At 56.2% G+C, this 24,262-nt stretch overlaps 1 protein-coding gene and 2 long non-coding RNA genes across 7 annotated transcripts in view; 2 read left to right on the top strand and 1 right to left on the bottom strand.

The window, feature by feature from the left end:
- Nucleotides 1-9,725: 9,725 nt before the first annotated feature.
- On the bottom strand, nt 9,726-12,850 carry LOC115520087. 2 transcript variants are annotated; one of them, XR_003970687.1, is made up of 3 exons: nt 12,511-12,850; nt 11,689-11,872; nt 9,726-9,925 (listed from the first exon to the last, which is right to left on the bottom strand). It is a non-coding gene; the product is annotated as an uncharacterized LOC115520087 (long non-coding RNA). The 2 variants fall into 2 exon arrangements; XR_003970688.1 differs by lacking the exon at nt 11,689-11,872.
- Nucleotides 12,851-12,890: 40 nt separating this feature from the next.
- Nucleotides 12,891-14,695, top strand: LOC115520088. The gene is made up of 3 exons (XR_003970689.1): nt 12,891-13,006; nt 13,127-13,212; nt 13,858-14,695. It is a non-coding gene; the product is annotated as an uncharacterized LOC115520088 (long non-coding RNA).
- A 9,036-nt stretch (nt 14,696-23,731) lies between these two features.
- PIK3CD (phosphatidylinositol-4,5-bisphosphate 3-kinase catalytic subunit delta) overlaps nt 23,732-24,262 on the top strand; it is a 54,424-nt gene continuing 53,893 nt past the window's right edge. For 2 of the 4 annotated variants that reach the window (XM_030324090.1, XM_030324091.1), the window contains exon 1: nt 23,732-23,824. The gene's annotated coding sequence lies outside the window, so the exon portion shown is untranslated. The remainder of the gene's footprint in view (nt 23,825-24,262) is intronic. The other 2 variants (XM_030324087.1, XM_030324089.1) reach the window with 2 other exon arrangements.

The following is a 24,262-nucleotide window of genomic DNA, read 5'->3' on the forward strand; positions in this document are numbered from 1 at the left end:
GCAGGTGGAACCTCAAACAGACCCCGGAGTTCACTGACAGCGAGGGTCCTCCTGCCCCGAGGCCCTGACCAACTACCCTGCAAGGAGGGGAAGAGCTGGGGGCTCCCAGGTCCCCTGGCCTGTGCTGAGGAGGGAACCAGAGGGTCAGTCCCCTTGCGTTGTCCTTGCTGACGTCTTCTGTTGTTTGCTTATAAAAGGGGAACCTGTTCATCGTAGAAAATCTGGAAGTAGCAGCCAGCAAGAGAGACCATACGCAGTCCCACAACTCAAGTACTGGCCTGCTCTCCACCCCCCCCCCCCCCCCAACTTATGTCTACATACATCTACTTTCACAGAAACAGGGCCTTTCTGTACCCAACACTTCGTCACTTTCTTCCTCTCCCGGCTCCGTCAAATGCCCACTTCCATGCCGTCGAGGGAGCTCTCGTCCACCCAGAGGCCGAGACGGCCTCCGTGCAGCACGGCTCTGGCTTCTTGTCCCCGCCTGCTGAGCCGGAGGCTTGTCCGCTCTCCCCGCTTTTAGAACTGGGGCCGCCAGAAACCTCTCTGTACGGGCCTGCGGCTTCTGTATTTCAGGGTTTTCTATGTGTTGGCTGCTTGCATTCTGGAAAGGACAGAAAATGGTGTCGTCCTGGGGTTTTGCACCGGTGTTTTGTTTTCTCCCTTCCAAAAGTGCTAAGCTGACTTTGCTTTGCAAACCTGCTCCCCCGGTCACCAGACAGCTTACGTGGCGGGATGGGCAAGGGATCGGGTTGGAATTCTGTAATGTTTGTGCAGAGAGAACGTGGGGGTGGGGGGGGGAACCTGGCACCACCCCCACTTCGGTGCCAGGCTCCACTTGAGTTGTTATGTCAGGAAAAGTTCTGCTGATCTTTTAAAAACTTTGGGAAACCGCCGTTGGCGTCCCACCGCCCCTTACCAATAAGTCGTGTGACGCGGGGACCCTTCCGAGCAGCAGGACCTAGTTCATCTGGCCCTTCCCGGAGGTGACCAGAGGCGAGAGCCGCCACCACGGAGGGCACAGCTGGGGGTCCAGAGTGGTTCCCCCACTGCAGAGTGTTTTTATGTGGCAGCAACTCTGAGGACATTTTGCGGGGGGGGTGGACGTGGGGAATGGCACGCCAGCGTGGCTTCGGGGCCACCGTGGGACGGTGCGCACTTGCTGGCTTTGTTTATGCTCCACCCCCCCCCTCCCATTCACTAGGTGAGAGAGCTGGGTCACGGTGACGGAAGAGAGGGTCCCAGGATTTCCACGGCACGTTCTTTCCTTCGTTCCTCTGTCTCTGGCCAGATTTGCTCAATGAGTATTAGGGTGCCCCTAGCGTGTGCACGGCTGCACCAGGCGCTGGGGCAACAATGGTGGGCAAAATGGTGGTGCCCCTGCTCCAGGGGGCCCACCCAGAGCAGGGAGGCGGGCCTGGGTAAGCACACAGTCCACGCGTTCGCGGCGGAGGGGCTGTGAAATAACGGGACACGGTGTCTCGTGTGAATAGTCAGGATGCCGGACGTGAAGCTTAAGGACAAGAGGGAGACCGCTGTGTGCAAGGCAAAGGCCCTGGGGCCAGCTTTCAAGGAATTGAAAGGTTAGTGTGGCAAGAGTCCAGGAGAGAGGAGAGCAGAAGGCCACCCGTGGAAGACTGCTGGGAATTGAGATTCCATCCTAAGAAGGGAGGGAAAGCCAATGTTGCATTCAGGCAAGGGAGTCACAGGAGCGAATGTGCATTTTTAAAGGGCCGCTCAGCAGGAAAGGAAGACTGGGTTGGAGGAGCACAAGAATGAAATGAGGGGGGCCCCTGGGTGGCTGAGTCGGTTAAGTATCCGACTTTGGCTCAGGTCATGATCTCATGGTTCACGGGTTCAAGCCCTGCATCGGGCTATCTACTGCCAGCTTAGGGCCCGCTTCGGATCCTCTGTACCTCTCTCTCTGACCCTTCCCTGCAAGCAAGCGCTCTCTCTCTCTCTCAAATAAACATTAAAAAAAAAAAAAAAAGTGAAAGGAGGAGTCAGCAGGGGCAACCACAGGACTTGGCTATTGGAGGTGAGGGCGGAGGGGTGTCCAGGTTGACCTCTAGGCTTTTTGCGTGCACCGTCGGCTGGATGGAGGGCCCCCCCTGATGTGGGGAAACGGGACGGGGGACGGGAGAGTTTTAAAATTCAGCTTTGAGCACTTGCATTGGATGCTTTGGAGACAGCCGATGCGCACCTGCCCCTGCTGAGCCCTGCCTGGAGCCCTCCTCCCCCAACCGCAAGCTTCAGGCACCCCTCACAGGCCACCTGCTCTGAGAGGCCTCCGCAGCCGTCTGGGTTCCCCTGTCATTCTCCTCCTCCGCGTCCTACTGCTTCCATTGAGTTATAGGCAGCGGGTGCCTCCCCCTCGGAGGAGTAACTTCCACGAGAGCAGAGACCTTGGCTCACAAGATACTGTTGAGTGAACGAATGAACGTCCACTAGGAAGCTGGTGCGCAGGTGTTTCCTGGTCTCGCTCTGAGGAGAGGGGACAGGGGACACGGGGTGGGGGGGTCTCTGAAGCCAGGGGAGACTGCCAGATGCTACCTGCAGCGGAGACTTAACAGCACCTGCTTTGGTGGGACCCTCACAGAAGTGGAGGACAGAACAGGAGCAGACGAGAAGGGGGGTGAGCTGGGGGCTGAGCTGAGACCAGGTCCCCAGGGAGGCTTGGGGTCGAACATATCCTATCTCCATGGCAGGGGTGGGGAGGGGCCAAAGCCCCTTCACACCCTGAACGCCCATGACCCTGGCGGGGGGGGGGGGGCGGCGCTGGGCAGAGAAGGTGGCAGAGGGCTGGTCTGAGGGAGGGGTCCTGAGGATCTGTAGCATTCATTTCAAGTTGCAAAGAGCTGAGTGACACAAGCTGCCCCTGGGTGCTAGAGGGTCCCCGGGCCATGAGGGCGGGTGGAAACCCACCTCCAGTCTCCTACTGGAAGTCACTGGGGAACGGGTCTGACTTAGGCAGTTTCAACTTCCTGGATCCGTTCAGAGGTGAGGCACCCACCGGTACTGGCTGGGGGTCGGCCGGTCGGGGAGGGGGGAGTCTCTCAGGAGGAGGAAGAGAGGACAGGCAATTGGGAATGGCCTGACTGGTCTGGCCACTGGCCTGCTGTGACCCTAACAAAGATTAAGGGAGACAGGCTGGATCTGGGGCTGCGGGGCGGGACCTCACCGGACAGTGGGTTTCTGGCCAGCAGGGAGGCCATCACAGAGAGGAGAGCAGAGGCGGAGGATGGCCTCCCTCCGAGGTCCCAAGGTCACCCCCAGAGATGGACCTCCAACCTCGGAGGGAGTGTGCAGGTTGTGACGGAGCCTCTTGCTTTGCACAGAGCCAGGGATGAAGCCTTGGCTGACCCTGGGGTATCTGTCCTGACCCCCTAAAGCCAAATAAGCTAATGTCAACAGAGCTCAGGAGCTGCTGGGGACCAGGTTTCCCACTGGGTCGGCGCAAGCCCCGGGGCTGGAGGTTTCCCTGGAGAAAACCTCGGAGAACTGAGTCGTTGCTGCCCAGGAAAAGCACATACGATGTCAAAGTGCCCCTGGGACAGAAGAAGTGACGTCTCTCTTCTATACTGTTGGGTTTACAGAGAACAATTCTGGGGGGTGACTCCCAGGGCTTTGTTTATCTGCCCCACTCAGTGCAGTAAAGTCTCCCAACTCCGGGCTAGGGGTGCAGGTGAGATTTCACGGAGGTCTTATCGTTCTGCGGATCCTGCAGATGGGAAGGGTTTTCAGGTGGTGATCTTTTTTTAAGTTTATTTATCTTGAGAGAGACTGAGACGGCACAAGTGGGGGAGGAACAAGTGGGGGAGAGACAGGGAGAGAGAGAATCCCAAGCAGGCTCCCTGCTGTCAGCACAGAGCCCAACGCCAGGCTCGAACCCGAGAACCGTGAGATCATGACCTGAGCCGAAACCAAGAGTCGGCTACTTAAGCGACCAAGCCACCCAGCTGCCCCAGGTGCTGATTTTTTTTTTTTTTTTTTAACTAAAAGTTGTTCAATTTTTGGAGAACCAAAAAAGGTCTGAGTCCGAGATCCACGTGCAGAGCAGCATTTTCTGTGTTTGGTGTTTTCCTCTGCCGAACTGAATCAAACATTCACTTACTTAGCTTGAATCTTGTGTGGAAATTAATAAACTAGTAAACACTAGAAATTACAGGGGTCACGGACAGGCTTCTGGGGCCACTCGGTGCCTTTTACAGAAATAATTTCTGTGAACGAATCTAACTCTTCCTTTTAATACTAGCGGAGGGGCACCTGGGTGGCTCAGTCGGTTGGTTAAGCATCGGACTCTTGGTTTCGGCTCAGTTCATGATCTCCCAGGTTCACGGGATCGAGCCCCAACGTGGGCTCAGCACCAATGATGTGAAGACTGCTTGGGAGTCTCTCTTTCTGCCCGTCCGTTCACTTGCATGCTCTCTCTCTCTCTCAAAATAAATGAACGTTAAAAAAAAAAAATGTAGGGCCACCTAGTGGCTCAGGGGGTTGAGCATCTAGCTTCGGCTCAGGTCATGATCTCACAGTTTGTGAGTTCGAGACCCGCATCAGGCTCGCTGCTGTCAGCCTGTCAGCACGGAGCCCACTTCTGATCCTCTGCTCACCTCTCTCTCTGCCCTTCCCCACTCATGCTCTCTCTCTCAAAATTTCTTAAAAAAAAAAAAAAAAGAAACTTAATATTAGTGGAACTTTCCAGATTAATCCACGCCAATGCTACACATTAGCACAAATCCACATTGCCGGGCCCCAACTTGCAGACCCCTGGGCCTGCTAGGTGTTCCGTCCCAGCAAGGAGATACGGGGTTTCCCCTTCTTAGCTTGCTGCACACCTGACACAGGAAGAAGACCGGGGTGGTTTTCTGAGGTTGACCTTACGGCAAAGTCTAGTACAGAGTGGCCGTCACTGTATTTTATGGTCCAGGCATTTTGTGACCTTGAGTCCTCCCCACAGCTGCTGAGGGGTTTGCTGAGCTGGGATTTCGTCTAAAGATTTAGTTTTCTTTTTGCCGAGACACTGACAATTTGCCATGAACTTGCAGCTTCCACACCCACTGTGGTCGGGCTTGAGGAACAGCCTTCTCTGTTTTGACTTTATAAATAGTAAAGAGGGGAAGCTGAATTAATATTTCATTTTTATGTGGCCCCTTCACTCAAACCAGCCAAATTGCCGACTGCATTCACTGATGACTCGACAAAAAGGCTGATATAAATGTCCCCAGGTGACCCCTGGCACGATCGAGCAGTCTAGAAAGAGACCAAATTAGCAGGTCCCCTGTTCTGCCTTTATGCTGAGTAAGCAGTAGGCTTAAGTTGCATTTATTTATTTGTTTGTTTATTTATTTATACTTATTTTAGAAAGAGAGCAGGAGAGGAGCAGAGAGAGAGAGAGAGAGAGAGAGAGAGAGAGAGAATCCCAAGCAGGCTCCACACTCAGCACACAGCCCGACGCAGGGTTCAATCCCACGACCCTGGAATCACGACCTGAGCCGAAATCAAGAGTCAGACGTTCCACCAGCTGAGCCACCCAAGTGCCGCAGGCTTATGTTGCTTCTAAACACATTTTGTCGGGGTGCCTGCGTGGCTCAGTCGGTTGGGCGACTGACTTCGGCTCGGGTCACGATCTCAAGGTTCGTGGGTTCGAGCCCCGCCTCAGGCTCTGTGCTGACAGCTCAGGGCCTGGAGCCTGCTTCCGATTCTGTGTCCCCCTCTCTCTGCCCCTCCCCTGCTTGCGCTCTCTCAAAATAAGTAAACCATTTAAAAACAATAACAACAAGACAAGCCCCCCCCCCCCCGCCCCAGAGCTGCTGCCTGAGCTCAGCTCCCTGCCCCAAGTCAATCCCTGAGAGTGGACCACACTCTCTCCGCCTCCCCCCTGGACCGTCACCACCTCAGCAGCCCCTCCATTGCTGCTCCCAGGGCCCTCGGTCCTCTCTCGCCCTCCTCCTTCACATGCTCCTGGGCCAGAGACCCCAAGCGGCCCTGAGGCCTGACAGCCCCTCTCTCCCAGGGAGGGTGACTTCGGGGCTGGCCACCCCCCTCGGCTGAAGTTTGATGATGTGAAATCAGGCCTCTGTGCCAACTGGTTTCCTTTGTCCTCAATAAACATCAGGTTTTGTAATTAAAAAACAAAAACCCCCCAAAACCTTGGGGGCCCCGGGTGGCCCAGTCGGTTGGGCATCTGACTCTTGATTTCCGCTCAGGTCACGATCTTGCGGGTCATGGGTTCTAGCCCTGCGTTGGGTTCTGCACTTTCAGATTCTCTCCCTCTCTCTTCTCTGACCCTCCTTCACTGTCTCTCTCTCTCTCTCTCTCTCTCCCTCTCTCTCTCTCTCTCAAAATAAATAAACTTAAAAAAAGCCAAATATTAAAAAAATAAAATAGGGGCGCCTGGGTGGCGCAGTCGGTTAAGCGTCCGACTTCAGCCAGGTCACGATCTCGCGGTCCGGGAGTTCGAGCCCCGCGTCAGGCTCTGGGCTGATGGCTCGGAGCCTGGAGCCTGTTTCCGATTCTGTGTCTCCCTCTCTCTCTGCCCCTCCCCCGTTCATGCTCTGTCTCTCTCTGTCCCAAAAATAAATAAACATAGAAAAAAAAATTAAAAAAAAAATAAATAAAATAAAAAAACAGATCAGTCGTCACATGAGACTGGTACTAAGAGGCCCACAGAATCTTTTCAGGAATGACGGGAATGTTCTTTATCCTGATAGAGGCCATGTTTCAAGGTTGAGTACATTTGTCAAAACTCAGCCAATGCAGTTTACAGTTCTTAAGTTGTGACTCCAAAAGGTTTATTTTAGTATTAGTTTTTATTAGAGAGAGAGAGTGGGAGAGGGGCAGAGATAGAAGGAGAGAGAGAATCTCCAGCAGGCTCCTTGCTCAGCACGGAGCCCCACGTGGAGCTGTACCCCACGACCCTGGGATCATGACCTGAGCTGAAATCAAGAGTCGGAGGCTCGACTGTGCCACTCAGGTGCCCCCAAAAGGTTTATTTTTAAGTCTTTTTTTTTTTTTTAATTTTTTAAATGTTTTATTTATTTTTGAGACAGAGAGAGAGACAGAGACAGAGTGCAAGCAGGGGAGGGGCAGAGAGAGAGCGAGACACAGAATCTGAAGCGGGCTCCAGGCTCTGAGCCGTCAGCACAGAGCCCAACGCGGGGCTCGAACCTACGAACCGCGAGACCATGACCTGAGCCAAAGTCGGATGTTTAAACCGACTGAGCCACCCAGGCACCCCCACACTCCTTTTCTGTTTTATTTGTTTGAGTCATCTCTACACCCGCCAAGGGGCTCACGCTCACGACCCCAAGATCAGGAGTCACGTGCTCCTCTGAGACAAACACCCCCCTTTTTTAAGTTTCTTTCTTTCTTTAAGTAATCTCTCCACCCAGTGGGGCTCGAATGGACTCTCCACACTCTCGTCCTCGGCCTGGCTGTTCCAGGCCACGTGTTTCCCCTGGCACAGCCCTCTCATTTTCCTGACGACCGCACATTCAGGAGGTTCGTGTACGAGTGAAGGCCTGCACGTATTTATGAGTGTATTTAAGACGCAAACCAGACGGCAGAGCTGTCTTCAGGGGCATGAGACCCACGCGGCGACACGGCCCCCTCCCCCCACCCCGTGCTCACAAAGGCCCCACGTGTCACTTAATGCTCTGCCTGCACCACCTTGAAAGTCTTAATATTTTTTTTAAGTTTATTTACTTAGAGAGAGAGAGAGCAGGGGAGGCACCGGGAGAGAGGGCGAGAGAGAGAATCCCAAGGAGGCTCTGTGCTGACTCGAGGCTCAACCCCACGAACCGCGAGATCGTGACCTGAGCCGAAATCGAGAGTCTGACACTTAACTGACCGAGCCACCCAGGCGCCGCCCCGATTCTTAATAATTTTTGAACCTGGGGCCCCACATTTTCGTCTTGCATCAGGCCCCCCAATTATGTGGCCGGTCCTGACTGGTGGCAACACCCAACCCTGGGGAAGAATGAGAGCAGGAAGATTCTCTCGTAACCTTCCGTCTGCAAGCCCTCGAACGTGGGTAACTTACGTGTGTATATCCAGCGCGTGAGGGGAGATGTTTAGGGAGAATTCAGGCACCCAGTGGAGAGGGTGTGGGCTGGGAACGGGCAGAGCTGGGTGGATTTCTTGTTTCTAGCAAGTGAGTTACCTGTCCACTCACCTTGGGTAAATTAATTACTCTGCCAAGAGTCTCTCCTCCTGGAAAAACAAATAAGCACACAAACTGGGAATTGTTTCCTACCTCCTAGAGCTGCCCGAATGGAACGAGTCCGCGGTGTGAAGGTGCTTGGTCGGGAACACGGGTAACAAACCGCTGCTTGTTACTGGGTGAGCATGAGGGGGGACGGGCGGGGCAGAAGTGCCCTGGAGGACCCACTAGTGACTAGAGACAAGAGGCTGGGGTCAGAAGTCTCGGCTGAAACATTCTGGGCGACAGAGTGGGAGAAACCAACTCCGATCAGCTTCAGCCGGCAGAGACCCTGGGCAGGGGGAGAGAGGATCCAGCTTGGTTGTGCCGGGATGGGAAGCCCCCCCACCCCCACCCCTGCAGGACCTCGCAGCAACACTTGTCTCTGTACTTAGCGCCCAGCGGGGGAGGCCTCCGGTTACCGCCTCTCTCCGCTGAGCCCAGACCCCTGTTGCTAGGGGACCGGTAACTGGGCTGGGTGCTCCTTGGGTGAGGGCAGGTGGGTGGGGGCAGCAGCCCAAGGCGGCAGCAAGAGGAGATGGAGGGGACAGGGCAGGTGCACACCCACTCGGACCAAAGACCAAAGTGGGGGGGGAAGAGCTGCCACGCGGTTGGCTCTCACTTTAGCTGCATGACCACAAAACCTCGAGGGGCCTTCTGCAGCCCCGAAGTCCCACCCCTGGGGGGTCCTGGGGGGCCCCTGCGGGGGGGACTTTCCACACCCTCACTTCCCGCCCCTATTCTCAACATCTCCTCCCCTCTCCTCTGTCAGCCAACGAGTTCGCTTCCTACTTCACAGAACAAAACCCCACAAAACCCGGGAGAGAAGTCCACCCACTCGCGCGATGCAGCCACCAGCCTACGGACAGCTGCGCCTGCCCCTGCGCCCCCTGCCTGTCGCTGGACTGTCCAGACACCCGGGGCCCCGCCCCTCTGCGGGGCACCCGCTCCCGCTCCCTGCGGCTCCGCGACCCCATCCAGCGGTAGCGCCCCCTGCAGGCGCTGTTTTCTCTTCCCTCCCTTATTCCCACCAGGTTGCTCTTCTACCGGAAAACACCTTTCTTCAGGGTGTATGGGGCTCGCTGAGCTGCTCTTTCCGCTTTTTGGAGGGTTTGAATTTTTTTTTTAATATCCCGTTCAGGGGCCGCCCTCTCTGCCTGCTCCCCCTCTGTTCCTTGCCTTTCCCTCCTTTACAATTCAGTCCAAAGGGCACGAGGGGGGGGAGCGGGGCGGTGGAGGGGGGAGAGGCAGCTGTCCTGGGTGGCCGGGTGGGGTGTCGGACCCACAGTCTGGTGAGGGGGGAGTCCACACGGGAGGGTGGCCTGGTGGGAGGTATCAGAGCCTGGGGGAGGAATGAGGGGGGGTGGAATCCTTGCATGGGGTCATCGCCCAGAGAGTGAGGAAGGCAATGTGTGTGGTGAGGGCAGCAGCTGCGTGATGTGGGGGGGTGCAGCCCAAGCAGGGTGAGGAGGGCACCCCCCTGCTTCGTTCTCCAGAGCACCAACTGCCAGGGAGGTATTACAGATGCGTTTGTTTGTTTCTTGTTTATTTCCGAATCTGCCCCGCCCCCCACCTGAATGTCCCGCAGGCAGAGTCGTTGTCACCGCAGTATCCTCAGGGCACAGGACCGTGTCTGGTGACATTTGACAACGTGTGTTGAATGGATGAGTGAAACTTGGAGCCTCGTCCCTTGGTGGTGGCACAGACCGCGAGGCTTGGTGACACCTGCAAGGGGCAGCGGGGGAGAGGGGAGAAGTGAACCGTGAGGCGGCTTTCTGCTTTGGCCAGGGTGTCAAGAGGGACCGCTCTCACGGCGGCAGGAAGGAAGGGAAGGACCGGGCTAGGTTGGGCAGGAAATTGGGCCGGGGTCAGATTCCGTTGAGGGGACTGCCAGCGTCCAGGTGGAGATGCCACAGGGCTGCTGGGGAGGAGCTGGGGAGCTGGGAGGGAAGCGCTGGAGGGCTCCCCTCTCTGGGCACAGGAGCTGCTGGGAGGGTTAGAAGCTAGAGGCCGGGCTGAGCGGCCCAGCACCAAGCTCAGCCAGAGAGCGGCTCTGGAACAATCTGCCTCTTGCGTGAAGGAATTGAGAAAGGAATAGGAGGTCTGGGGGAACGTACAATATATTCTCAGCAAAATGAGCTTCGCTGCTGCAATACGTGCCCCCAAATCACCAGCAGCCCAAGCACGGCAACCCCGGGGTGGAGGCGCACGTCCACACCCCCGGAGGACCCTGGGCAAGGAGGAAAAGGAATTGCCTGCGCGCGGGCTCCTCGGCGCCTTCGCCCAACGCGCCGCCGGGAGCGCGTGCGGGACGTCGCTGAGCGCCGATGGGACGTCGCTGAGCGCCGATGGGACGGTGGTGGCGTTGACCTCCTGCCGCCACCAGGTGGCGCCCATGCCTTCCTGGAGCCCGAGCGGGAGGCCCCGAGCTGAGCGCCCCGCGGGAGGACTGGAGGGTGGCCCCGCTCCGGACCCACCTCTGCGTCTTTGTCGGGAGCGGCCTCGCGTCCCACCCTGCGCTCCTTTGGGGGTGGGGGTGGGGGTGGGGTACACCCAAAGCTGGCCTCCGGACCAGAGGGCACTGGCAGCCCGAGCCCCCAGCAGACTTAGCCTTCTATCCGCACTCAGCCACTTAATACTGCCTGAACGGAGGCATGTGGCTTCACGTCTGCCTCAGTTTCCTCGTCTGCAAATAGCAGCGTAATCCCCACCTCGCAGGGGTGTTGCAGAGATTAAATCACGTGGTGATGGTGATATACATATATTGAGCTTTATTTTTTAAGTTTATTTATTTTGAGAGAGAGAGAGAGAGAGAGCAGGGAGGGGCAGAGAGAGGGGGGGGGAGAGAGAATCCCAAGCAGGCTCTGCATTGTCAACACGGAGCCCGATGTGGGGCTCAAATCCACCAACGGTGAGATCATGACCTGGGTGAAACCAAGAGCCAGATGCTTAACGGACTGAGCCCCCCAGGTGCCCTGCCTTGAGCTCTTACTAAGGGCCGGGCATTGTTCTAACCGCTTTACATAGAACACCTCACGTTATTTAATTTATTTCTTAATTTATTTTAAGTGGGCTCCACACCCGATGTGGGGCTTGAGCTCACAGCCCTGAGGTCAAGAGTTGCAGGCTCCAGCCAGGTGCCCCCATAACACCTCATGTTAATAGTTCCCTTCTACATGGAGCGGCTTGCGACCCGAGGCTGGGTCTCCTCTGCAAAGGGAAGGAGGCATCCGGCTGGCCCCGGGGTGCTGCTCGGTACTGGGGGGGACTGCCAGTCAAAGAGGGCAGAAAGGGGCGGGCACGCCTTTGAGGCTGAAGGCCGGAGGGCCTCTCTCGTTTGCAGTCTGCAACCCAGCAGCCTGGCCTATGGGGAGCGGAGGCAGCGGCGGGGGGGGGGGGGGGGGGGGGGGGGGGGCAGAGCCCACCCACGGCCCAGAGGGCAGCAGAGGGACCGGTGACGCAGACGGTGCCTCCGGGCCTGTCCATACCTGGCTTCTGCTGTGGTCTGGCAGCCCCCAGAGGCTTCTGGGAAAGGGACCCCTGTCGTGACGGGTGAGTGAAGGCCACAGCACGACATTGTGGTTTCAACCTCAGAGATGGGGGGTGGGGGGCCGCGGGGCCTTCTGTACGGGTGGCCAGGTTCCGTGGGCCTGGGGGGCTCCATCTGCGACTCTGTGGGATGACGGGGACCTGGACGTCACGTCCCGGGGCCGGGAGAGCTGGGGTCCAAGTAAGGGCTCCGGTGGGGTGGGGCCTTCGGGGCGTTGTCTCCCCGCCCCTTGACCTCACCCCTGCCTGGGTACCTCTTCTCCTTGCTCTCATTCTGACGATGCCTGTCAGGTGTGAAGCTAGAGGACTGGGGCTACCTGGAGTCCCCGGCTTGAAAGGGAAAGAGGGTTCTGGACTCATCTGGAGTTCTGAGTCCTTTGGGCTGTCAGCCGGCTGAACCCCCTCCCTGGTACCACCACCCCCGTCGCTAACAAAGGAACCGGGGCACTTGGACCTTCCGCTCACACATTGCAGGAAACGGGCTCTCAAGGGATGAGCCGTCGGTCGGCAGCCTTTTCTTACCACCCGTTCCGATGTGCTCAGACCAAGGAGCCAGCAACAGTGCTCCCCCTCCGCCCTCCCCCGCCCCCCTGTCCGCTCACAGGCCCAGAACAAAAACACACCACAAATAGAAATCAAAGTCTGAGAAAGAATCAAGGAGCCATGACCCGGCCGTGGGAAAGGCTGTGTGGCCTTGGCCGAGTCGCTTAACTTCTCTGAGTCTGTTGGCCCGTCTTGTAAACGGGGGTGGGCGTACTAACCTTGAGGAGCCGCTGTGAACAGGTGAGAGGAGATGTCAAGTGCAGGGCACAGACGTAGCGTTTGCTCTACCAGACACAGCCCCTAAAGATACAGCGGAAGGGTCTTTCCTGGACTCTCCCACCAGCACCCCCACCCCACGCCCCCACAGCCCGGGCTGGGGCTGCCCCCTCGCCACTTTCCTGTAAGGCTGCGGCTGGAAGGGCGGCCAACGCCCGGGGAGCGTTTCTGCGGCCTCGCTCTCAGGCTCCACTTCCTGTTTTTCTCCCCAACGAATTTTGCACCATTGCCCTTTCATCAGCGCACGCTGGGGGGTGGAGAGGTGAAGGTGAAGGTGGAGGCCGAAGCCCGCTGGGGGAAGGAACCCTGGGGGGCGGAGGATCCCAGGGGTGGGGGCCTCAGGAAGCTGGGGAGAGCAGCGTATTCCACGCGTTGCGCATCCAGCTGCCGGGCTCTGGGCTCTGTGGTCTCCAGCTCGGAGCACAGGCAGCAGCGGAGGTTGGGAGGCTGGTGGGGGAAGCCGGGGTGGGGGGGGCGTGGGGGGGCGCGGCCGCCAGACGGGAGGAGCAGAGGCGCCCTCCTTCCCGTCCTCATTCTGGAAGCCGTGGTTTTTCCTAGACGTGGGAGCAGAACCTACGGAGGGACCGATCCAGGCTGAACCCCCATGTCTGGTGACAGGAGGGGTGGAGGGGCCGCTCTGGAAGGTGAGTCTGGACTCCCTGAGGCCGTCAAGCCTCTGAGCATCTGGCTCCCAGTCCCTGGGTGTTGGGCGCCTGCTGGAAGGAAAGGAAGGAGCTGTTCCCACGCTGGCGGGACCAGGACCTTTGTCCTTCCTCTCCCTTGGCTGCAGACCCCTGACCCTTCTGCTGGGCAAAGCCTGTCCAGCCATGACTGCGTCTTTCATTCATTCATCCCACACTTCCACAGACTCACCTGTGACACTCCGGGTGCCGACAGCGAGCTCACGCCGGGATGCCAGCCCGATCCGCGCGGAGGCCCCGCTCTGAGGAGCAGTCAGCACCCTGGCAGTCGGAACTGAGCAGACCGAGTGCTACAGTGGGGGATGCTGCCGCCTGGAACAAAGACCCTTCCAGACAGGGGCCACGTGGGCGAGATCTGTGCCAACCGGCCCGGCAAGGAGAGAGGCGGAGAGGGCAAGAGGAACAGTTGGGAAGGGCAGTCCAGGCAAAGGGAACAGCATGAGCAAAGGCCCAGAGTCAGGGAGCTTGGGGTGGTCCGGAGCCACAGGTCGCAGCCCTCGGTGCAGCGTGAAGGGCGGGGGGGAGGTGGTGGGAGATAACCCCAGGGGGCTAGTCCAGTTGGCTCTCTTGATTGTTAGATGTCTTAAGTTTGTTCTCCAGCCGCAGCTGAGCCCATGCCCCAGGGTAGGTCGCTGTCCCAGCAAATGAGTGACCCCAAGAATCAGAAATCAGTCGCTGACCGCTCAAGCAGGAAAGGAGACTTTATAGCAAAGGCGCAGGATGTTCTCATGGAGCCCGGACACGCAGCCCAGTTTGGAGCACGGGCACTCAGAGCTCTTGGATTCTTTCTCAGCACCGCTTGCTTGCCTGTCCCATTTGCCCGCCTGCGTCCCACCTGCCACGCTGATGTGGCCTGGATCCCTTCTCCCAGAGAGAACTATGTCCGGGTCCCAAACCCCGGGAAGCAGGAATCGGTTGTGGCCAGTGGTCAAGTTTATACGCTACACTTCTGTCATGACAAAGCGAGAAGGGCTACGAGAAGAGGGGGCCAGATGGACAGCCAAGAGCATCCACTCTCCATCTCACACACACACACACACACACACACACACACACGCTAATTCCTTCGGCTTTCCCCAGATATCTCCATTCTGATTGGTCTTGCTTAATCGTTATACCACAAAGTCCACCGCAAATATCTCATCCCCCTGCCAAATGGGAGGCGATCCAAGTCAGGTCCAACTATTGCGTCCAGGGCTCCATTCTCAAAGCTGGGATCTTCAGCTGACACCCGGTCCTGCCTATTTCTACGGAGTCTCATCTAAGGTGGCTGCTTGGATCTGTCTCAATCTATAGGCTAAGCGATCAGTTTAACCTCTCCTTCCATGCTTGATCTCTAGAGCAGAAAAGGGAAGGAAGATACAGAGCACACACACACCCTGGTCTTCTAGCCAGGAGGAGTAAATTAAACCTCAGGAACAAGATATTCACGGGGTTTGCTTTACTGGTTACCTTCCTCGGCTTCTTCGTCGGCACACATGGCCGCCCCCGGTCCTGCCCACTGGGAAGGGATCCCTTCTCTGGGGTCTTGCAGACCTGCCCTTGAGAGATTCTCGGGACACCTTGTTCTAGGAGGGGACACAGCTACCCGGGAACCTGCTTCACGTTGGTGCTGGGACGTGGGCTTAGGAATCACCCAGAGGGTAAGCCGTCACAAGCCCCAGTTTGCCAGGTTTTAGGGTTTCCTGGAGTTTCAATTCCCACAGAAGCTTAGCTAGTTGGCTGTCAGTTTTGTTTTGGGTCATGTCATTGACCCAACAACCACTGCCATGAACTCCTGTCCACTAGAATATTCAGCCACAGACTGGGCCATCCCCCAGGGCTGGGGTTTCTCAACAGCAAGCATGGTGGCTGGTTTTCTTCTTTCAGCCTAAAGGTGAGGAGAGGAAATCGTCATCTAACCTGGGTGGAAAGCAGGCTTTTTATCTAATTTCTCTTCTTCTTTTTTTTTTTTTTTTTAATTTTTAACGTTTATTTTTGAGAGACAGAGAGACACAGCGTGTGAGCAGGGAAAGGGCAGAGACAGAGAGAGAGAGAGAGAAACACACACACACAGAATCCAAAGCAGGCTCCAGGGTCCGAGCCGTCAGCACAGAGCCTGATGCAGGGCTCAAACCCATGAACTGTGAGATCATGGCCTGAGCTGAAGTCGGACGCTTAACCGACTGAGCCACCCAGGCGCCCCTAATTTCTCTTGAAATGCTACGCCTACCTGCCTTCATGACACTTGACAATGAGAGGCTAAAGGGCCAGGGGTTGAGGGTTATTCACTCCCGTGGCTCTTCCCAAATATCCCTGTTCCACTTGCTAAGCTCACAGACTTTTGTGTTTGGTGCGTTAACCTTAGGGTCACGCACAATGTGGCTCCTGCTATGCGGCAGGTTCATGACTATTTGATGCGTGGTGGTCACTGGCTATAGAAAAAAGGACTTCCCCCAACATAGTTAAATATTTGCCCCGCCCTTCCCCCCCCCACCCCGATCTTGAGCAGAATTGAACAAAAGCTCATGTTGTGGCACCTTCTGAAGGCTGCCAGAAGGAATCCACATACTAATACGCCGGACAAGTTTCTTAAAGCATCCCCCTTGGTTGACACATGTTCTGAGTCCCGTGAGATCACTGAAGACAGATGAACTGATCTGTTACCACCGGCGAGAACTGCTGATGTTCGTCCAGGGAGTGGGAATCCGTATCACCCTTCTCTCTCAAGTCTCTCTCAAGTCACCCAAGTTTCAATACCTTCTTTAAAAAGAGGCTTCTTGGGGGCGCCCGGGTGGCTCAGTCCATTAAGCGCCTGACTTCAGCTCAGGTCATGATCTTGCGGCTCGTGGGTTCGAGCCCTGTGTCAGGCTCTGTGCAGACAGCTCAGAGCCTGAAGTCTGTTTCCGATTCTGTGTCTCCCTCTCTCTGACCCTCCCCTGTTCATGCTCTGTCTCTCTCTGTCTCAAAAATAAATAAACGTTAAAAAATTTTAAAAAATCAATCAATAAATAAACATTTAAAAAAACGAGAAAAAATAAAAAGCTGTTTCTTTCCATTCCATTTCCGATGCCCATTTCTGTATTAATTCTGATTGTTGTTGTTGTTTTTTTTTTTTTTTTCCAAAAAACAGAAATCAGGGAGCGTGGCTGGCTCAGTCAGTAGAACACGTGACTCTTGATCTCAGGGTTGTGAGTTCGAGCCCCATGTTAGGTGTAGAGATTACTTGAAAAACAAAAACAGAAACCAACTCAAGAGGGTTTGTACTGGGTTGAATATTATCCCCCCCCCCCCAGATTCATGCTCACATGGAAACTCAGAATGTGACCTTAATTGAAAATAGAGTCTTTGCAGATGAAATAAGATGAGGTCATCCTGGATTAGGGTATCTTTATAAGAAGAGGGACATTTGAACACAAACACAGACACGTGGGGAGAATGCCAGTGAAGACGGAGGGAGAGATCAGAGTGTTGCATCAACAAGGCATTGAACGCCAAGAAGGCAGCACCAGAAGATAAGAGAGAGGCCTGGAACAGATTCTCCCTAGAGCCTCTGTAAGGAGCCAGCCCTGCCAACATCTCAATTTCAGACTTCTGGCCACTAGAACGATAAGAGAATAACTTCCCGTTGTTTTAAGCCACCCAGATTGTGCTAAGTTGACACAGCGGTCCTGGGAAATGGATACAGATTTTAAGCAAAATAAGGGAATAAAGCCTAAGGGTGTGAGCGACTTTCAGAAGAACCCAAGGGCAGGGGCACCTGGGTAGCTCAGTCGGTTGAGTGTCTGACTTTAGCTCAGGTCACGATCTCACGGTTCGTGAGTTTGAGCCCCGTGTGGGGCTCTGTGCTGACAGCTCAGAGCCTGGAGCCTGCTTCGGATTCTGTGTCTCCCTCTCTCTCTGCTCTTACTCTGTTCGTGCTCTCTTTCTGTCTCTCAAAAAATAAATAAACGTTAAAAATTTTTTGAAAAGCTTATTTTATTTTTGAGAGGGAGAGACAGAGTGTGAGCAGGGGAGGGGCAGAGACAGAGGGGCACACGGAATCCGAGGCAGACTTCCAGGCTCTGAGCTGTCAGCCCAGAGCCTGACACGGGGCTCGAACTCACGAACCGCGAGATCATGACCTGAGCCCAAGTCGGATGCTTAACCAGCTGAGCCACCGGGGCACCCCTAAGATCGGCCTTAAAAAAAAAAAAGAACCCAAGGGCAAGAATGCAGTGGAACCTCAGCAAGATACACGGAAAGGAGCTGAAAAGTTGCCTGAAATCGTATCTCTCACCTGTGACTGTCTCTTCCTCTCTGTACATCTGCTTCCTGATTTTCTCTCAGTCCCTGTCTCTGCACAGCAGCTTCTCTGATGGCTTCAGTCCTTTGGAGCAGCGTAAGCGACCCACAGCTCCCTCGCGTGAGTGCACAGCACCCAAGCTCCAGGCACCCGAGGAATCACTACTCTGTATTCCTAAGGGAACCGCTGGCTGGCGAACCTGGGGCCAGGTGACCAGCCCCGGGCCATCAACTTGGGCATGCTTAAAGGCAAGGACATCTGACCAGAGACGGTGTGGAGAGCCACGTGGCTCAAGAGTCCCCTCCTGCTACACCCACGTGCACACATAACACTGCCGGGGGGGCGACCCTGCACAGAGGCAATTCTGCAGGGAGCGTTGTTCGCTTGGCGACGTCATCCTTTCCCATGATGCTACAGGCTTCAGAAGGCCGTCTTCGATGGGCGCACACCATTCCGTCAGGTGGGTGTGCCATGGCTTCCTCTGGACAATTCTGGCCCAGGGCAGAAGGCGGGCCCTTCACAGGGTTAAGGTGACACGCTTTCGTCCTCCCGTTTTCGGTTCAGTGCCCAACCTCCTGCTGCTGCTCGGCCGATAGACCTCACGCTCTTCCCGTCACCTGACTTCGGGGCCCTAGGAAGGCTGCCACTTAGGGCACTCCCACCTGCCCGCCGGTGACCTTGGCGAGTTACCTACAGCATTGCCTTAGTTTGTTTGCCTGTGAAATCAGGATAATAACAGCATGTGCTCCACAGGGGGCTCCAAGGGGAGGAAACAGGACAGCCTGAAAAGCACGATAATGCTGACCGATCACATCGTTCTGCTTCGGTTCAGTTGCCGTGTAGCCAGATTTACTGGTTGCGTGATAATCCCCCGAAGAAACGAGTGTGCATTAGTTTCCTGTGGCTGCTGTAACAAAGCACCACAAACCCTGTGGTTTAAAAAACAAAAGCCACACAGAAATTTGGGGTGCCTGGCTGGCTCTGTCAGTAGAGCATGTGGCACTTTTTTTTGTTTTTTTTAATGTTTATTTTGAGAGAGAGAGAGCGCGCCTGCGTGCGAGCTCACGAGCGGGGGAAGGGCGGTGGGGGGGGGAGGGACAGAGGCTCCAAAGTGGGCTCTGAGCTGACAGCACAGAGCCCGACGCAGGCCCCGAACTCGTGAACTGTGAGATCATGACCTGAGCCGAAGTCGGAGGCTCAACCGACCGAGCCACCCCGGCGCCCCAGGCATGTGACGCTCGACCTCAGGGTTGTGAGTTCAAGCCCCCAGTTGGGTGTAGAGATTATAAATAAATACACAAACAAATAAATAAATTAACTAACTAAAAAAAAAAAACAAAAACCACCAGATATTTATTCTCTCACAGTTCAGGGAGAGTTCAGAAGTTCAAAACCAAGGGCCATTCCCTCCAGAGACTCTAGGGGAAAATTCTTCCTGGCCTCTTCCAACTTCTGGTGGCTCCCAGTGTTCCTCGGTTGGTGGCCGCTTTGCCCCAGCCTCTGCCTCCAAGTGCACATGGCCTTCTCCTCTGTCTCCACTTTCCCTCTGTCTTCCTCTCGTACGGATGCTTGTCACCGGATTTAGGACCTACTCAGATAATCCGGGATGACCTCATCCCCAGATCCCTCACTTAATTACGTCTGCAGAGACCCTATTTCCAAATAAGGTCGCATTCCTAGGTCTCAGGGAGTGGGGTTTGGACATACCTTTTCGGAGGCCACCATTCAGCCCCGTCCAGGAAGAACATGGTTGTCCTCCTTCTAACTCCTCTCTCTCTCCTTCAGCATTTATGCTCTTTGCGTCTCATTTTCCTGTCTGGGGAAAAAAGTCACCAGACGTATGCCTTCTCATTTGAGGTTTTTGGGGTTTCACCTGGGGGTGCTCCTCAGACACAATGCCTTTAATGATCGATACCTATCTGGAGGGATACTTATCTAGACAGAACAGGTCTAGATGCATAATGCAGGTGGCATTATGGCCGGGCTCAGCTCGCGAGCAAAACCCAGCTCCATCCAGCACCGCTCGTCTGCACCCTGTTTGCAAAGCTGCGTCTGTCTCCAAACCACTTTCACCGAAACATCTCTTGTCGGTCTTACGAGCTCTCTGAAGCTGGGGTAATAAACCCCATCTTAAGGAGGAGGGGACAGGCTGGGGGTGGGGTGGGGCAGGGCTGGGTCTCAGGGTCCCCAGGGAAGGTTCAAAAATACTCTCTCCGCCCCAACAGGCTCCAGGGCCACGCCTTCTCACTTTCTGCAACCGCCCCCCCCCCCCCCCCCCGGGGACTCTGACCCCTGCCCCAAACCATCGTATTCCATGCTGTAACACAACGCCTTCTCCTCCTCCCACACCTCCCCGTTCTATTATTTTTTTATTTTTTTTTATTAAAAAAAAATTTTTTTTAATGTTTATTTATTTTTGAGACAGAGAGAGACAGAGCGTGAACGGGGGAGGGGCAGAGAGAGAGGGAGACACAGGATCCGAAGCAGGCTCCAGGCTCTGAGCCGTCAGCCCAGAGCCCGACGTGGGGCTCGAACCCACAGACCGCGAGATCGTGACCTGAGCTGAAGTCGGACGCTTAACCGACTGAGCCACCCAGGCGCCCCATATTGTTATTATTTTTTTTTCTTTAAATAAATGTTTAATTTTAGAAGAGTTTCAGATGTACAGGGAAGCTGCTCAGAGGAGAGAGAGTTCTCACATACCCCACACCTAGTGTCTTCTCTTGCTACTATCTTATGTGACCACGGCACATTTGTCACAACTAATGAACCAACATCGAGACGTTATTATTAACTCAACCCGTACTACCTTAGTTCTTACCTCCTGTCCTCTCTCTGTGCCAGGAGCCCAGCCAGGGCACCACGTGACATTGCCATGACACATGACTCTTTAGGTTCTTCTGGGCTCTGATAGCTGCTCCAGTTTCCCTGGTCTTTGATGACCTTGACAGTCTGGAGGACTGGGCAGGTATCTTTGTAGACCCCGCCGTCTCTCCTGCACGCCTCTGGCCTGCAGGGCACCTCTCTCTCCCCTCCTCCCCTGCCTCCTATTTCTTCGCAGGGCTTTACTACTTTAAGACACTGTAGCTTACTTTTATTCTTCATAGTTTCTCTTCCCGCGGAGGATAAGCCCGGGGAGGGCGGGTCTTTGGCTTGTACAACGCTCTATCCCAGGGCCCAGACTGTAGCAGGCATGCATGCGCGCCAAATGAGTCAGTGTTACAAAACCTGGGTCATCCCCAGTTTATGGAGGCAGGAGGTCGGATCCGGCCTCATGACCCCACACCCTGGTGCCCTTCTTTCCCCAATCCCTCCACAGCATCAGAAGATATGTTGAAAAGCCAACTGCTATTTCTGGAACACTGACTTTGTACCACGGGCAGGACCCTCCCCCAGCCCCAGGTCAGCAGGGCTGGAGTGGTCCTCCCAGCCTTTGCACAGCTGGTAGGTGGTTGAGCTGGGATTCGAACCCGAGGCATCCTGGGTTTAGAGTTGTTTGTGTTTTCCAAAAAGGATAACTCGATTTCTGTTTGGAGCCTGTATTTAGTTGGGCCCAGACACTCAACCTCCATCAGTTCAACCTGGGCTCCAGAAAAGCCTGGTTCACCTGGGCCACTTCTGAGCTAATCTGGGTCCTTCTGGATCATTCAGTCCAGCTGTGAGTCATCGTCCACAAGGCACAGCCTGGGGATGGGGGCTGCAAGGACCCCTGCCTTCTTTTCCTCAGGCTCCTCCAAGCCCGAGTCCTCAGAAGTCAGCCTTTCCAGGAATCGGTTCTGACCTTGATCTCGTTCTCTCAGGTCTGCAGGGCCCTTCCATCACCACCACTGTGACTTTGTCCAAGGGGCCTGCGGTGAGAAATGCATTTTACATCTTGACCGAATGCACACTCACACATACCTAAAATCTGACCGTTTCTATCCTGTTCCGTTTTTTTAACCTTGACCCACCGAACGGGTTTCCAGTACACGAATGTGTTAATAGGTCACAACCTGCGGCTGCTATGGGGAAATACTGTTGGAGAGCCAAGCACAGAGACTGTGTTCTAGGATAGCTCAGTGACGTTTTGGGGGGCGGGGGGTGGGGCTGGCTCACTCTGCTCAGTACTGTTGGAAGCACTTTACATGTAGTACCTCGGGTGCTTCTCCGAACAGTTCTAAATGCTGAAAGCCAAGATCGGCATCCCTGTGTTTCAGATGGGGAACTGGAGGCACAGAAAAGGTAAATCACTTGCCTGAGGTCACACAGCTCCACGGCTGAGTTTGGCTCCAGGACAGGTACTCCGAGAAGCTTCCCCACACGCTTCTCCAAGGCAAAAGGGCAAGGGTTCGAGCTGGATAGCGTCTGCCCTGCTTGGAAGGAAAGGAGCCGCAGCCAAGCGGGCAGGATGGGGCAGGGAGGCAGATGCCCGGAGCCCTTTGCGGAGGGGCTGAGGAAGCGGGCTCCCCATCCTTGCACCCCTGCACCCGGGGTTCTCAGCTTGGCTCTGGCTGCCCTGAGATAACCCTGCTTGTGGGCATGTGTGGGTGTCAGCGGTGAAGCCACTCGAGGTCGCACACCGACGCTTACTGCATCCGTGAGAGGCCGCGGAGGCTGGAAGGCTTTGGAGGGGGGAAGTTCTGCAGGAAAGGAGGTAGAAAGAAGCAGGCCCCAAGAGTTCCGTGTGTTCCTCTGGCCTGCAGGGCACCTCTGTCTGCCCGAGCCTGCTCCCCGCTGACCAGCACCCCTTTAATAACCGAGACCTCTTTTCCCTTCCATAAAATGAGGCCAAAGGACTTCCCCGTCAGGAGGTCACATGAGGAGTAAGGCACGGACTTCGTTGCAGCTAAGAGGCTTCTTTTCTCCTAGGACTGTGATAAATCCCCCACTATGGCTGGGTCTCTTTTGTTTACGGTTCAAAGGGACCGGCAAGTAGCTTCCTCCAAATGCACCGGACAATAGTTAAAAATAAAATAAGAAAAGAGAGATCAGAAACCATAGAGAGGAAGGCGGGAGGCAAGTCTATCTAGCGATGACTGTGCTTGGGGTTACAGTCGGCCTGAATCTCCCGGCACTACAGGCACAGAGGGAGAGAAGTCCTACAGTGTGGTCTCTAAAGGGAAATGTGCCGGGTTTTCAGGAAAGCGAAGCTTCTTTTTTTTAATTCTTTTTTCTTTTTTTTTAATTAAAACAAATTCATTTTTGAGAGAGAGAGAGAGAGAGAGCACGAGCAGGGGAGGGGGCAGAGAGAGAAGGAGACCCCAAATCCACAGCAGGCCCCACGCGTCGGCTTCTTACACCGACCCCTGGAAAGCAGGGAGCAAAACTGTTTAAATTGCCGGCTGGTAAAAGCAGGGCTCGGACAGGTGTTTGGGAACCTCAGAAGACGGGAAGCCTTCAGTAACCTACGCTTGCCCTCTCTTGGCTGGAAACCGAGGGCTCTGCTCCTTCCTTTGCTGCAGCCAGAGCTGGGCCAGCGCTGGCGCTGGGAGGCCGGCGGATCGCTTGGGTAGAAACAGCCCCTCTCCAGGCCTCAGTTTCCACATCTCTCCAGGGGGACCAAACAGGGGCTTTAGCTCCCAGACCGGAGGGGGGAGGGTCCTTTAAGTCATTGTTTGTGTAAGCAATCGACTTGACTCTTCCCCCACGGGCCCTACAAGGATTTCTAAGCCACTTTTGTAATCTGGCGACTCCCCCCCCCCCCATGGTCTTGACTCCCCCAAGCGAGGAGACCACAGCTTTCCCCCCAGGGCCGAGCCCGTGGAACTCTGCGCTCCAGTCTCATCTCCCAGGCCTCATGTACCCTCCCTGGCGCCCAGCTACTGCGCTCTCGGCGGGCGGCGGGGCGGGGTGGGATGGGGGGACTCCCCGGGCGCCAAGAGCTGCAGCCACCGCCTCCGTCTCCCGCCCTCCAACCTTCCTCTGGCCACCGTGGAAATTCTTTGGTGTGTGAATGTGAAGGCGTGGGCTTTAGGACCTTTAGTTAGTTGTTTTCCTTTGTATAAAAAGAACGCTTGTTTTGAAGACGGGCAAGATGCAGCTTTACAGACACACCTGGGATGATGCCCCTCCAGCCGCAGACGGGGTGCAGATTTGGGGGAGGGGGGAGGGCGGCGGCAGGAGGACCTGTTGTTTTTCCTGTTGCAAGTAAAAAGGAAACAAAGTGGGAAGTGGAGTGTGCGGGCTGTCAGCAGGCGGGGCGCCCCCACCGCGCCCCGCCTCCCTCCCTCGAGGCTCACTCGCGCCCAGCGCGCTGGCTCCTAGCGGCCGCCGGGCCGAGCCGCCCAGCCCCTGCCGGCCGCGCCGGGACCGGTAAGCGCTCGTCTCCGGCTGCGTCTGGGGAGGTGGGGGAGAGGGCGCTGGCACCGGGGGGCTGCGGGGGCTTCGGGGACCCCGGGGACCTGCGCGCGGGCGTCTCCCGGCGCGCACCACCGGTGCGCCTCCCGCGTCCGGCGAGCCCGGCGAGGCGCGCCCCCCACCGGGGCCGGCCGCCGGGACCCGGGAGCGCACAGCTTCCCTGCGCCGCTGCTGCGCGCCCCGCGGAGCCCGACGGGGACTTCCCGGGAGCGGCGGGCGCTCAGCCGCGTGCGCCCTGCCCCGAGCGCTGGCCCGCCGGCCGAGGGGGCGTCCCGGCCGGCCGCGCTCCCACCGGCGGTGCGGCCCGGTGCCCCGGCCCGGGCGCGGGGAGAGGGGCGCGCACGCTCCGCGGCGCCCTGGCCCTGCGCGCCCTCCCCGGCGCGGACGAGCAAG

The sequence above is a fragment of the Lynx canadensis genome, chromosome C1 (assembly GCF_007474595.2).
Source record: "Lynx canadensis isolate LIC74 chromosome C1, mLynCan4.pri.v2, whole genome shotgun sequence".
Taxonomy (NCBI): domain Eukaryota; kingdom Metazoa; phylum Chordata; class Mammalia; order Carnivora; family Felidae; genus Lynx; species Lynx canadensis.